Source organism: Rhinopithecus roxellana, chromosome 1 (assembly GCF_007565055.1).
Source record: "Rhinopithecus roxellana isolate Shanxi Qingling chromosome 1, ASM756505v1, whole genome shotgun sequence".
Taxonomy (NCBI): domain Eukaryota; kingdom Metazoa; phylum Chordata; class Mammalia; order Primates; family Cercopithecidae; genus Rhinopithecus; species Rhinopithecus roxellana.
Window position 1 is genome coordinate 116,716,622 of NC_044549.1, and position 13,667 is coordinate 116,730,288.

At 40.9% G+C, this 13,667-nt stretch overlaps 1 non-coding gene and 1 pseudogene across 1 annotated transcript; one reads left to right on the plus strand and one right to left on the minus strand.

Moving 5' to 3' along the window:
• Window positions 1-11,279: 11,279 nt before the first annotated feature.
• LOC104659605 lies at window positions 11,280-12,564 on the minus strand (annotated as a pseudogene).
• A 613-nt stretch (window positions 12,565-13,177) lies between these two features.
• On the plus strand, window positions 13,178-13,284 carry LOC115900821. Its single transcript, XR_004060471.1, has one exon. It is a non-coding gene; the product is annotated as a U6 spliceosomal RNA (small nuclear RNA).
• The last annotated feature ends 383 nt before the right edge of the window (window positions 13,285-13,667 follow it).

Below are 13,667 nucleotides of genomic sequence, written 5' to 3' on the forward strand. Positions count from 1 at the left end.
ACAACTGACTTTTAACACAGTTGTAAGCTGTGTATGGCAATATTTCTCAAACCTCTTTCCAAGGATTCACTTTACTCCTTTTTCATAGGTGCATGTTTTATTTTTATTTTATTTCAATAGTTTTTGGGGTACAAGAGGTTTTTGTTTACATGGATGAATTATATAGTAGTAAATTCTGAGATTTTAGTGCACCTGTGCGCCCATGTTTTAAATAATACTACCCATGACCCACAAAACAACTGTAACTTTTTAAAAGATTTTAATATCTAATTTTTCAGTGTTTAACTCAGTGATTTTTTTATTGTATTCACAAAGTAATAATCATCATTGCTGTATAATTCCATAATGTTTTTATCACACCAAAATGAAATCCATTAGCAAGTCACTCCCCATTTTCCTCTCTCCCCAGTCCCTGGCAACCATTCATCAGCTTTCTGTCTATGGATCTGCCCATTCTGGATATTGCATATAAATTGAATCATATAATACATGGTCTTTTCTGTCTGGCTTCTTTCACTTATCATAATGTTTTCAAGGTTCATCTCTGTTGTGGCCTATATCTGTACTTCATCTTTTTTTATTGACAGGATATTATTCCATTATATGAATATAACACATTTTGTTTATCCACTCACCTTCAACAATTTCTACTTTTGGACTATTATGAACAATGCTGCTGTGAATATTTATACACACATTTTTGTGTGGATGTATGCTATCAATTATCTTGGGTATACATCTAGCCGTGGAATTTCTGGTTCACATGGTAATTCTATATTTTAACATCTTGAGAAACAGCCAAACTGTTTCAAATTAAACACTTTAATCAATAATTTTTAATTTTTTTCTTAATAAACCTCTAGATACTAATCAGTGCTTCTAAACAGTATGTGATAATTCTTGTTACCATATTGAATTCTTATCTTCTTCGCCAAAAGCAGAGAAATTTTCTGTATAATCTATACAGGCTAATTTCTGGCAAGTGGTGGTTTTTTTTAGATTGTTGAAATACTGAAAACAGCTTGAGAACTCTCATTAGAGTACCTTTAAAAGTCCACAGGGGTTGAGAACTCCAGGCTGGGAACACAGCAAATAGTAAATACAGGTTCTGGAAACTGGAAATATTTTACTATAATTTAGGACACCCCCTATAATTTAGGACACCTATTCTCTTCTCTCCTCCCTCAACTGAAGGCCTTTTTCTCCCCCACTAAAAAACTCAACAAACAGTGAATTGATTGTTCCCATATTTTAGGGTTTTATAGACTAATAAAAAGTTTTTTTAAACTATGAACTTACATATGTTTGTCAAATTTCTATTATGCCAAATAAAGCATTAAAAAACTATGTTGTATCACCATGATTTTGTTAAAGAAAAGAAAACCCTTCAAAAGTAGACACCAGACTAAAATACAGTTCTAAAATTTTGTTTTAATAATTTTTTAAAAAGTGTAATCATTTATTTTTCTTATTTTGTTATGGACTAGTGAAAACTCAGAGACTAGAAAGATCAGATAATACCAAGAGGGATAGAATAATTCAGCCTGGTGGGTGTATTAAAGTTAATACAAGTATCAATGTCCCTAAATTCATCCACATTGCTCTTGTTAAGGAAATGCTAGCACTCTCTAGTGAAATTGTTTCCCCTCAAGCTCTTCCTTTCCTAGAAAGTTAGATTTTTCTGCCACATGATTCCTGGGCTTTTGTGATTTGATAATGTGAAAAACTGGTGGGAGAAAGGTCAGTAAGGGATGATTTTAAAAGGTTAAGTTGATCTATATGATAGCTGGGAAGGAGGGAGTGAAGAATATTGAGAAAGAAGGACAAAAATTCTCCTGACTGAGGATAGTTTTCTTTGGGTGAGTGTGGTGTTGGGAGTAGATTCCAGAATATGTGTGGTGTGAACCATTTAGGGATCACAATATAAATAAATAAAATATAAAATATTACTTGGATAAAACAGGTTTTCTTTACTATTTTTAGAAATATTAAACAAAAAGATTGGAATTCCTTTCTTTAAAAAATATCTAGACTGGACCTAATGATCTAAGAGTCATACGGGTCATATAAAACTGGACAGCAGATTATGTTCAGCTTTCAGACTATCAATCTTCTGTTACAATTGGCATTTCTTCACATCTTCTCCAAGACACTTTGCTTCTATTCCTCTCCTAAGTGAAATTTTCTCTCAGGAAATTTATTTGTACAAAGATGGTATACATGACTGTGTAGATACGAATAATCATTCTTTCAGGGTACCGAGCAGGTAATTGTAAAGGCAGTCTTTATTCCTTAATTTATTCATTTGTTCATTCATTAAAAAACACTTTTGACTGGGCGTGGTGGCTCATGCCTGTAATTCCAGCTCTTTGCAGGGCCGAGGCAGGTGGATCACCTGAGGTCGGGAGTGTGAGACCAGGCTGACGAACACGGAGAAACCCCGTCTCTACTAAAAATACAAAATTAGCCGGGCGTGGTGACACATGCCTGTAATCTCAGCTACTAGAGAGGCTGAGGCAGGAGAATCGCTTGAACCCGGGAGGCGGAGGTTGCAGTGAGCCAAGATCACGCCATTGCACTCCAGCCTGGGCAACAAGAGTGAAACTCCGTCTCAAAATAAATAAATAAATAAATAAATAAATAAATAAATTTAAAAAATAGGCTGGTAGCAGTGGCTCACGCCTGTAATCTCAGCACTTTAGGAGGCTGAGGCAAGCGGATCACGAAGTCAGGAGATCGAGACCAGCCTGGCTAACACGGTGAAACTCCGTCTCTACTAAAAATACAAAAAATTGGCCGGGCAAGGTGGCGGGCGCCTGGAGTCCCAGCTACTCGGGAGGCTGAGGCAGGAGAATGGCGTGAACCCGGATGGCGGAGCTTGCAGTGATCGGAGATCCTGCCACTGCACTCCAGCCTGGGCGTTAGAGCAAGACTCCGTCTTAAATAAATAAACAAACAAACAAACACTTTTAAGTATCGTCTAAGTGAAAAGATTTTGCCTAAGGGATAGCTAGATGTACAGATAAAATTAATACCTGAGCCTTGACTTTAAAAGCGTTTGTCTCCAGACATGTAAACATAAGAAATTACAATAGTGCACAGTAACACGATTACAGTCACAGAAATGAGGAGGTGGGGCAAGGAAGCAGCAGAGTTCAACAAAGACTTCCTGGAAGAGGTGACAACTGAATTTAAGAAAGTAAATATACGCATATCAGTCAGTCTTGGATGGGGAGAACATTCCTAGAAGAGAGAACAGGAAAGAGCGAACTATTAACAGAGAGTAAATGTAAGATGGCAGATGAGACAGGAGAAGTGTGCAGGTGACAGAGCACGAAGGTGGATGTGGGACTTTTTCATGGGTCTGACAGACAGTGAGGAGATTCACTCCAAGAGTCATAATATAATTTGCATTTCAAAAGCTCACTGTGGTGAGTCTGAGAAGGACAAATTCAAGAGCAGGTTAGACATGCAGAGGCCAATCAGCAGCTCTTGCAACCGTCTAGGTGAGAAAGAATCCAGAGAAATGATATAAAGACAGTCAATTGGGATTGAGAAAGGGAGAGATCAATTCTGACTGGGAAGATCTGAGAAGACATCTGGGAAGTGGGATTTGACCATCTTTTGTTGGGCCTTGAAAGAAGGGGAACTTCAAAGGCCCAACAAAAGGAAATGGAAATTCCTTGGAGATAGTCTATGCTGGTGCTAAACCCCCAGTGTCTACCACAGATCAAGTCATGTAGCAGACTCTTAGGTCATGTTTGTTGGATGAATGGGAAGGAAATTCCAGAGTGTACCTGTTATCTCTTGTTTCATATTAACCGATCCCAAAACTAAGTGACTTCAAATAACAGCCATTGATTTTTGCTTGCCTGTCTACAGATAAGAGAGATAGCCCTGCTACTCTGGGCTAGGCTTGGCTGATCTCAGCTTCAGCAGTTATCACTCACTCAAGCATCTGCAGTCCCCTGGCAGATCCATCACTGGCTGGATGGCAACTGTTGAGGGAGTGGGTGACTGTGCCACGTGGGTCTTATCATCCCACTAGGTTAGCCTGGCTTGTCCCTGTGGTGACAGCAGAGTTCCAAGTGAGTGAACGAAAAGTAAGCAAGGCTTCTGAACACTTATGCTCAGAACTGGCACTGCATCACTTCTGCTCCATTCTGCTGGCCAAAGCAAGTCACAAGACCACCCCAGGTTCAAGGGGTAGGGAAAAGCTCCACTTCTTGACGAAGTCACATTCCAAAGAACCGTGGATACAGTGAGGAGAATAATTGCAGCCATTTTTGCAATCTCCCACACATACAGAAGGCAGAGGCTGAACCTTCTGGGCTCAAGAACTGGACCACACTGGCCACAGCCAGGAGGGTCTGGACTGACAGTGATGACTTATGTACAGGCTTGGTGGGAGGCAGGGGATGCAGTAGAAGACTGAGCTGGATAAGAATGTAGGGGCCAGACTGCAGAGGATGTTGAAGGCCAGGCTAAGGATGTTTGGACTGTGTTCTCCAATCCCTGGAAGGCTATCAAAAATTTTTGAGATGGGGCTGGGTGCAGTGGCTCACACCTGTAATCTCAGCACTTTGAGAGACTGAGGCGGGAGGATTACTTGAGTCTAGGAGTTCAAGACCATCCTGGGCAACATAGCATATCCAGTCTTTACAAAAATTAAAAAGTTAGCTGGGTGTGGTGGTGTACTTCTGTAGTCCCAGCTACTCTGGAGGCTAAGGAAGGAGGATAGCTTGAGCCCAAGAGGCTGAGGCTGCAGTGTGCCGTGATCATTTCACTGCACTCCAGCATGGGCAACACAGTGAGACCCTGTCGCTATTTAAAAAAAAAAACATAAAAAGGTTTTCAGATTGGAAACACCAACCCAGAAGTAGGTCTAGGTTTACTGAGATCACCACACATGCAAAGATCACAACGTTCTCAACAACGTGCCACATATTTGCCAGCCCAAGCTAATTTTTAGCTACTTCTTTCTCTCCTTTGGAAGTATCTTGATACTGAAAGGAATGCAATTAGCAGCTTATATTTGTGGGATATAAATATTAACTCTTGTGGAAGAACCAAGCTGCTAATTTCAAAGCATAATCATAATCACTTTTGAACTTTAAGTACACTCAACATGTCCCTTGGACAGCCCTTGAACTAACCCAGGCGTTTCCCATCTCTGCTTTGCAGTCTTAGGAACTTAAGTTAAAAAAAGTCTAGCAACAGAGTAGTAGCTCCTGAGTCCTTGGGATGTGCATAAGTGTGGATCCTAAGTCATCTTAAATGACAAAGTCCTTGCCCTCTAAGGATAACCTCTCTCCATTGATCCTTAAGTGTTCATAAATGACAAAATAGCTATCACCCATGCTAAAAATGGCAGCACTTCAGACAGCTTAGCTCTGTGAAGTGAGCTCATGGGATGCTCCTCTCCTGACTTTTCATGTAATTGATTCCTGTACCTCTTCCAGAGTTCCACTCCTGCAATGTAAGCTTGGAGCCATGACCATCAGGTTTCCCTGCTTTATCACTACGGTCTAACATTTGGTGCTTAATGACAATAATGAATACAAGTGTTAATGTCCGAACCAAAGAAAGTGGGCTAAAGAAATTGGTAACATTGAGTTTAGTTCTCAGCCATGCCACTTGCCAACTGTGCTTTCATAGTTAGGTTATTACTTAATCTTTTTGAGCCTCAAATTAGGGATAAGAGACTCTACCTCACTTTTTAAGGAAGAAAGTACCTACATAGAGTCTACCATGTTGTAGGTGCTCAAAAAGGAAAAGATGGCAATGGGCAAATTGCTAGAGGAAACATCCCAAATTCTGGCAAGGTAGGGTTCTATCTTATATTCCAAAATGTGCAGAAGAGGAAATATAGAATAAGCCAATTCTATTTATCTGCAATTGTCAGGAAGGCATCATAAGACCAATTTTCACCACAGTATGTTCACCGTTTAGGCTCCTACCATCTCACAGAATTCATTTCCTTCTTTGTCTGGAGGTGGGTTTTTAAAGGGCAGCCCAGATGTCAGCATGATATTGACTAGATGTCACCTTGCATTGCTAAATAAAACTGAAGCGTATTGCAGTAGGTTCAGTGTCTGTTCCCCAAAATTTATGTCCAGACCTAAACCCTGATCTCATTTGGAAGTAAGGACTTTGCAGATGTAGTAAAGTTAGAATGAAAAAGCATGAAAATTAGTAGTCATAGAAGTAAAGAGACGGGAAAAGAGGGTAAGCAAGAGGAGACCACACAAGAGATGGGAGCAAAGGAAAGCCGTAAAAGCAAATGTGGGTAACAGCTGGTGGTGTTGGACAGATCCGGCTTCCAGCTTAGTGAAACCAGGTGGGGCTGACTTGACAGTTGCTGCAGGGGACAGGTGTCATGAAGTCTGCCTGCCTAGGACAGTTGCAAAGGTCATACAAGGTCAAGGCAGAAGCCAGAGCTAGAAATGCCCATGTTAGGCTCTTGTCAGGCATTTGATCATCTTTCTGTCCTACATCTCATGAAGACTCTGGGTTTGCTTATATGTATAAAGGGCTAGTTTGGCACACAGATGAAATTTCTACCTAATCCTGGAAAGCTGTGCTTCATGTAAGTTTACATTATCAATCTGTAACTCCCTTCATCAGCCACTACTGCATCACCCTATTTGTGTATTACCTATGGGGACTTGGGTCATTCCCTTCTCCCCACCGTTTATATACTAAGATTGGAGCCCAAAATCCACAGGTAGGCTGGATTCACCAGGGGTCAGGGCTAGATACACAGAGCAGCAGTGTGGAAGTACCATTTGTCACTCACAGAGAAGCACAGAGAACTGGTGTAGGATCTGTTATTGCAAATAACTGTGGTTCCTTCCCTATTACCTCAGATAAAGGAGATAAAACTATGGGCCACATGCCAAACTTCAACCTGTACATGGCTATTTTTAAAAGTTTCAGGCCAAGAGCTGACTCTAAAATGTTATTTAGAAATTATTCTTGAGGTCCCTCTCTGTTCAGGACTCTGGACTAAGTTTATGAGACTTAGAGTCAGAGATCATGACTATTAGAGGCCCATAATTTGGTGTGGAAGAACAAGTCATGCGAACGAATATTCAAACACAAAGGTGGATGAAGGGGCAGGAGGAGGTCAGTGGGAAGGCAGGTGACGGAAAGGCCAGTCATATGTACTCATGTGGTTTTTGAGTGCTCACTCTGTGCCAGGGGCTGGGGAGACAAAGAAGAAGGAGCAATAAGATGAATAACGGTCTTCCCTTGGGAGGATCAGAGTCAAAATATGTTCAACGTACACAGCGGTTTCTAGCAACTTCTCTCCTGCCCCATTTATCCACCTAGTTCTCTGTCTCTGATCACTCTAACCTATTCTTTTCCACCACAGACTTCATTCTCTGAAATAATCTTGCTCATTTATTTGGTTACTTGATAATAGTTTTATTTCCTCCACTGGAATGTTAGCTCCATAAGAGCGTGTTCTATACTAGCCCCAATCCCTAGAATGGTGTTAGCAACCACTAACAGTTGTTCAGTGAATGTCGACCAAATGAGATGCAGCCCAATAGGAATCACAGAAGCCAGTAATGAAAGGGATTAAGGGCATTGGGTTTGGATCCAGACTACCTGTGTTCAAACTTCAGCTCCTCCATTTACTCACTGTTTTACTTTGACCTAGTTACTCTACCTTTCTATGCCTCAGTTTCCCTTAATGCCTAATACAACCAGCCTCGTAGGAGTGTTGGGAGGATTGAATGAGTTAATACACATAGTAAAAAGCACTTAAAGCAGAGGCTAGCAAACATTTTCTTAAAGAGCCAGTGAGTACATATTTTGGGCATTGCACACTATGTGGTTTCTGTTGCTATGACTCACCTCTACCCTTGTCACACAAAAGCAGGTGTAGACAATACGTAAACAAATGTGTGGCCCAATTCTATTTACAACATTAAAAATTATAGCACAGCATGTAACATAACCTATAAGAACTATAGCACAAAATAACACCCTGTTGACCAGGGGACTAGAAGTCTTTCTTTTGTGATTCCAAAGCCTCTGAGCCACAGTTTAGTCATCTGTACCATGGAGATAATAACTATGCTTTGCTACCTCCCTGGGTTATTTGGTGATTGCATAAGATGAAAGATGAAATAAAAAGTACAAATGTACTGTGTACAAATAAGGCAAAGTGCTCTATAAAATTGGTTCTATAGTGCTGTTTGGATCCAAGATTGCCATGCAGTAGGTAGGTCAGATACTATTACACCCATTTTACAGATGAGGAAGCCAGAGATATTAAATGAATCATCTGAGGTCACACAGCTGATAAACGAAAGATTTAAATTGAAACCCAGACAATTTTTATTCTAGTACAGTGTCCTTAATGACACTGTCCGACTCCCCACACACTGAAGAGAAACCTTATGGTACAGAGTTTCTCTTGAGATTTTTCTCCTTTACCTTTCTTACACATGAGTACACCATTTCTCTAGGCACATCCCATACCAAAGGATTCCATGAGTCCCGCAGCACTTGCTTCTTATCCTTATAGTTATCAAGAAATAATTATATATATTCAAATTATATATCCAGCCCACACTTTGTCTTGTCAAACTAAAGAAAAAAAGTAAAAAGGAAAAGAAACACTCAGTGGCATGCCTCTTCCTTAACTCGCTTTCATGCAAAAGAGAAAAGTTCACAACATAATTCTATCCCCATCCCCCCTGCCCTGCAATACCCCAACACACATATTTTTAAGAAACACAAAAGTCTGGTCAGTTTGTATGTGGGTTGAATTGCATATGTTGTGTTACCGTAAGAAATCTACTTGGCCTAAGTCTATAGTAACAAAGAGTTGAACCTTTGGTTGTTGATGAAGACTTCCCTTACTTTCAATTAGGATGCTGGAGGCATGCAAGCATGGAAACTCAAGATCCCAGCTTTCAGCTACCATGTGAATAGAGCTTACAACAGTACTACCAGCTAAATACCTGTAAGAGAAATATCCAAGTGCTAGATATTTTTCAACCTACCAAAATGGCTAAAATTAAAAAGACTACCAATACCAAGTATTGGCAAGAATCTAGGGAAACAGGAACTCTCTTACATTGCTGGTGGGAATGTAAAATGGTATGGCCATGTTGGAAACAGGTTGGCAGTTTCTTAAAAAATTAAACTTACACTTCCCATATGACTCAGCAATTCCATTCCTAGATATCTATCCAAGGGAAATAAAAATACATATCCACACAAAGATTTGTATGGAAATATTCATAGCATCATTTTTCATAATAGCCAAAGTCTGGAAACAACCCAATGTCCATCAACTGTTAAATGGATAAACAAAATATTGTGTTTCAATACAATAGAACACTACTCAGTAATACAAGGAATGAACTACTGATATATGTAACAACATGAATTCATCTCAAAAACATCATGCTTAGTGAAAGGAGACAGATATAAAATATGCATACAGTTCCATTCATATAAAACCTCTAACAAAAGCAAAATTATGCAGCAATAGAAAACAGATTGAAGGGCTGGGGTGTGAGCAGGAATGAACTACAAAAGGGAATGAAGGAACTTTTTGGGGATGTTGAAAGTATTCCAAATTTTAATTGTGGTGATGGTTATATAACTGTATAAATTTGCTAAAACTCATCTAACTGTACATTTTAAATGGATGAATGTCAAGGTATGTAAATAGTACTTCAATAAAGCTGTAAAACAGAAGTGTTGCGTATTTTTTAAGTTATTATATTTTTCTTTTAAAATGTGTATGTTGGCCGGGTGCAGTGGCTCACGCCTGTAATCCCAGCACTTTGGGAGGCCGAGGCAGGTGGATCACGAGGTCAGGAGGTTGAGACCATCCTGGCGAACACGGTGAAACCCCGTTTCTACTAAAAATACAAAAAAATTAGCCGGGTGTGGTGGCGGGCGCCTGTAGTCCCAGCTTCTAGGGAGGCTGAGGCAGGAGAATGGTGTGAACCTGGGAGGCAGTGGAGCTTGCAGTGAGCAGAGATCATGCCACTGCACTCCAGCCTGGGCAACAGAGTGAGACTCCGTCTCAAAAAAACAAAAAACAACAACAAAAATGTGTATGTTTATTTTAGAATGTGTGAAAGGTATAAAAATGGAAAATAAAAACCTTAATCCCACCTGCCAGAGATAACTACTACTAAGGTTCTTTAATAAGTTAACATTGAAAATACTATTATATCCTGATAGTTTTCACCTAATGTTACATCCTGAGCATTTTACCATTTTAAATTATTCAAAACTATGATATTTGGTGGCTACATAATATTACATCATGTGTGCTACGGTAGTAGATTTACCAATTCCTCTTTATTAGACATTTAGATATTTACAATTTTTATTTTTATGAAGGTAAATTCTGAAAGTGTAAATAAGGTCCAAAGTTTATGGATGATGTTTGAGGCCCTTGATGAATACACATTTCTAAATTGCTTTTCAGAAATATTTCATAATCAATGCAAGAGAGTGACCATAGCACTGTTACTTGGCAGCACTATTGTTTTCTTTCTTTCTTTCTTTCAATTTTTTTAATTACTTGTATTTCTGGTGAGATTCTTTCTTTCTTTCCTTCCTTCCTTCCTTCCTTCCTTCCTTCCTTCCTTCCTTCCTTCCTTCCTTCCTTCCTTCCTTCCTTCCTTCCTTCCTTCCTTCCTTCCTTCCTTCCTTCCTTTCTTTCTTTCTTTCTTGATTCTGAAAACCCTGCCACCTGCTTTATTTCTGGAGAAGGGTAAAGAGAGAAGGGAAAATATTCACTTGAATTTGAGGGGCAGCTAAACTGGAAGCAACAATTTCAGGCCTCTAAGTTTCCTCTGATCCATAAGGGAATGCTGAAACTTCCTTGTTTGGAGATTCAAAGAGTTTAATTTTTCCCTAGAGCAAGATCAACAATTTTCACTGGGATGAAATAATAAAGAACAAACTCAATAGCACCAAATGGGGCTTTAACACAGAAAACAGGGCCATTCTTTTAAAATGCAAATTTTTACATTAAAATATGTTTATATATCACAGTAGGTATTCTTCCTCTTTTTTTTTCATTATACTTTAAGTTCTAGGGTACATGTGCATAACGTGCAGGTTTGTTACATATGTACACTTGTGCCATGTTGGTGTGCTGCACCCATCAACTCATCAGCACCCATCAATTCGTCATTTATATCAGGTATACCTCCCAATGCAATCCCTCCCCCCTCCCGGTATTCTTCCTCTTGATTCAACATTTCTCCCTTCCCTAACAGGAGCCCTGGAACCTGAAGAGCATGTACATTACTAACCAGACATACAATCCAGCCGCCCTGTCCAAATTGGAATCTGATTGCTAATGGACTAGACTCGGGGCTGCCCCAAGGGATGGGCAGCAGGAACTATGCTCTCAGGGAGAATGGGTACTGAGGATGTCACCAGTCAAAGAGCCGAACGCTGTGCACTGGGTCCAGGATGACTTGCACACCCTGCTCACTGTGCATTTTCTGACCACCATGGACGGGGAATCTTGGAACACCAGTCTCACTCGATGATGCCACATGTCCGTGCTCATACTGATAGTAAACAGAGTAAATATCATCCCCATGACAATCGGAATACAGATGAAACTGAGGGTGATGACCTGCAGTAGGCAGCAGTGCTGGTCTGGATTGGCATGAACATCTTCGTACTGAACGGGAGGCTGCAATCCTCCTGTACACTTGCTCTTTAACCTAGGGGACTGTTTTTTGAACTTGAAGTTAAATTCCCACATTGGTTCCTGTCTGTTCCCAACAATCTTTCTGCATCAGAAAAATAAGCATTTGGAATTCTTTAATACGCTGGGGGTGCTTTCGGGAATGGCTGGATTCTTGGAGATTCGAGCAGCAAATGGCTCATACATATGGTACAGAGATTGGCTCACACAAGCCCGGAGACAGTGCAGCTTCTCCATTGACTCTGGTCGCAGACGCAAAGGCAGGGAAGCATCCAGCGGGTAGTGCCTTCGGTACAAGCTGGTCCAAAAAGTAGCAGTGCAAGTGACAGTCCAGGCATTCTTACAAATCAGGGAAAAATGCACAATGTCCTCAGGACGGATATAGGAGGCCAGCAACAGCCAAATATCCATGGGATACTCTTCTCCTCCAGCCCCGTCCACTTCTTCTTTGTGCGTCTATTCCTTTTCTTTTCTCCGGAGACAGTTCTCTCATGGATGCTTTCCTCCTAGGCATCCATCTCATCACTGCTGTCGATGATGTCACAGGGCTCACCAGCCCCAGAAAGCGCTTCCTCTGCAGGAACCTGAGAGGCTTCCAAGCCACAAAGAGATTTTACTTCCTGCTGAACAGCGTTGGTTACGGTTTTCTTGACTCGTCCAGACCTCACGACAGCCAGATCCGACTTGGCGTAATCCGCCACGGTCACTCGGCCAGAGCAGGCGTCGTGGGCCCGGAACTTGAGTCGCTTTCCTCTCTTGGGCACGGCGACCGTATTGGGGCGAGGCCTGCCTAGCAGGCCGGTTCCCCGGGCCGTGTCTTTGGCCGGAGAGCCGGTCAGGGGAGCCGCAGGTCAGCTCCGCCCGGCTCTGCGGCCATCCCACACCCGAGATTAATTCTTTCTAAGGTGCTACCGTGGTCATTGGGGCTGTTTACACATATTGCAGTTCATCTCCCTTTGGAAACATAACAGGTTTGGACTCTTCTCTCCTTTTGAAATTATGCTTGGCCATGGGACTTGCTTTGGCCAGTGAAATATGAATAAAGTGCCAGGTCACTTCTGGCTCAAAACTTTAGGAGCCAGTGCACAATTTGCACATTTCCCTATTTCGTGCCTGTATGATGATGACAGTGTGAATTGAGATGGAGCTTCTGCCAGCCTGGGGCCCAAGAGACCCGGATGACCTTGGCTCCTCGGTGAACCCACAATGGGAGGTAGCATGAGTAAGAAATAAATCTTATTGCATCACTGAAATTCAGGGCTGGTTGTCACTGAAGCATAATTGAGATTATCCTGACTGATATGATTCCATGTATTTTTGTATAACAATATGGCGAAGAATTAATCAATGTCCTTCCACTTCAGGAAAATGCATAAATGGATATGAGGACTGTGTGACTCTGAGACAAAGGGAAAACATATATCTTCATAGTCAATGATTTTTCAATTTAAAACTAATATTGTAGTGCTCGCTTCAGCACCACACATACTAAAGTTGGAATGACACAGAGAAGATTAGCATGGTCCCTGCGCAAGGATGACACACAAATTTGTGAAGCATTCCATATTTTTTTAAAAAAGAAAATAATATTGTAATGTGTTTCTACAAGTGAAGAAAGGAAAGTATATGATTCATAGGAATAAAGTAAATCATGAGTTTGTGAAAATGGCACCAAAAATTCAGAAAGAAAGGGAAAAGTCAACTCTGAGACTCCAAGCTGATTTGCTCCCTTTTTGTTCTGTGTCCTTCTACTGTTGTTACCCAGACAACACTGCATGCAATGTGGCGGAACAGGTGCAACCTTGCACTGCTGTGATAAGAGAAGGTATTTAGAAGTGTTACACAAGACATGTTATGACAATCCAGCTTCTGCCAATGAATGGAGCATTTTGTGTTTGGATTCCGAAGAAGAAGTTACTCTTCTTGTCAAAGGAAAGAAACTAAATTATCCTTC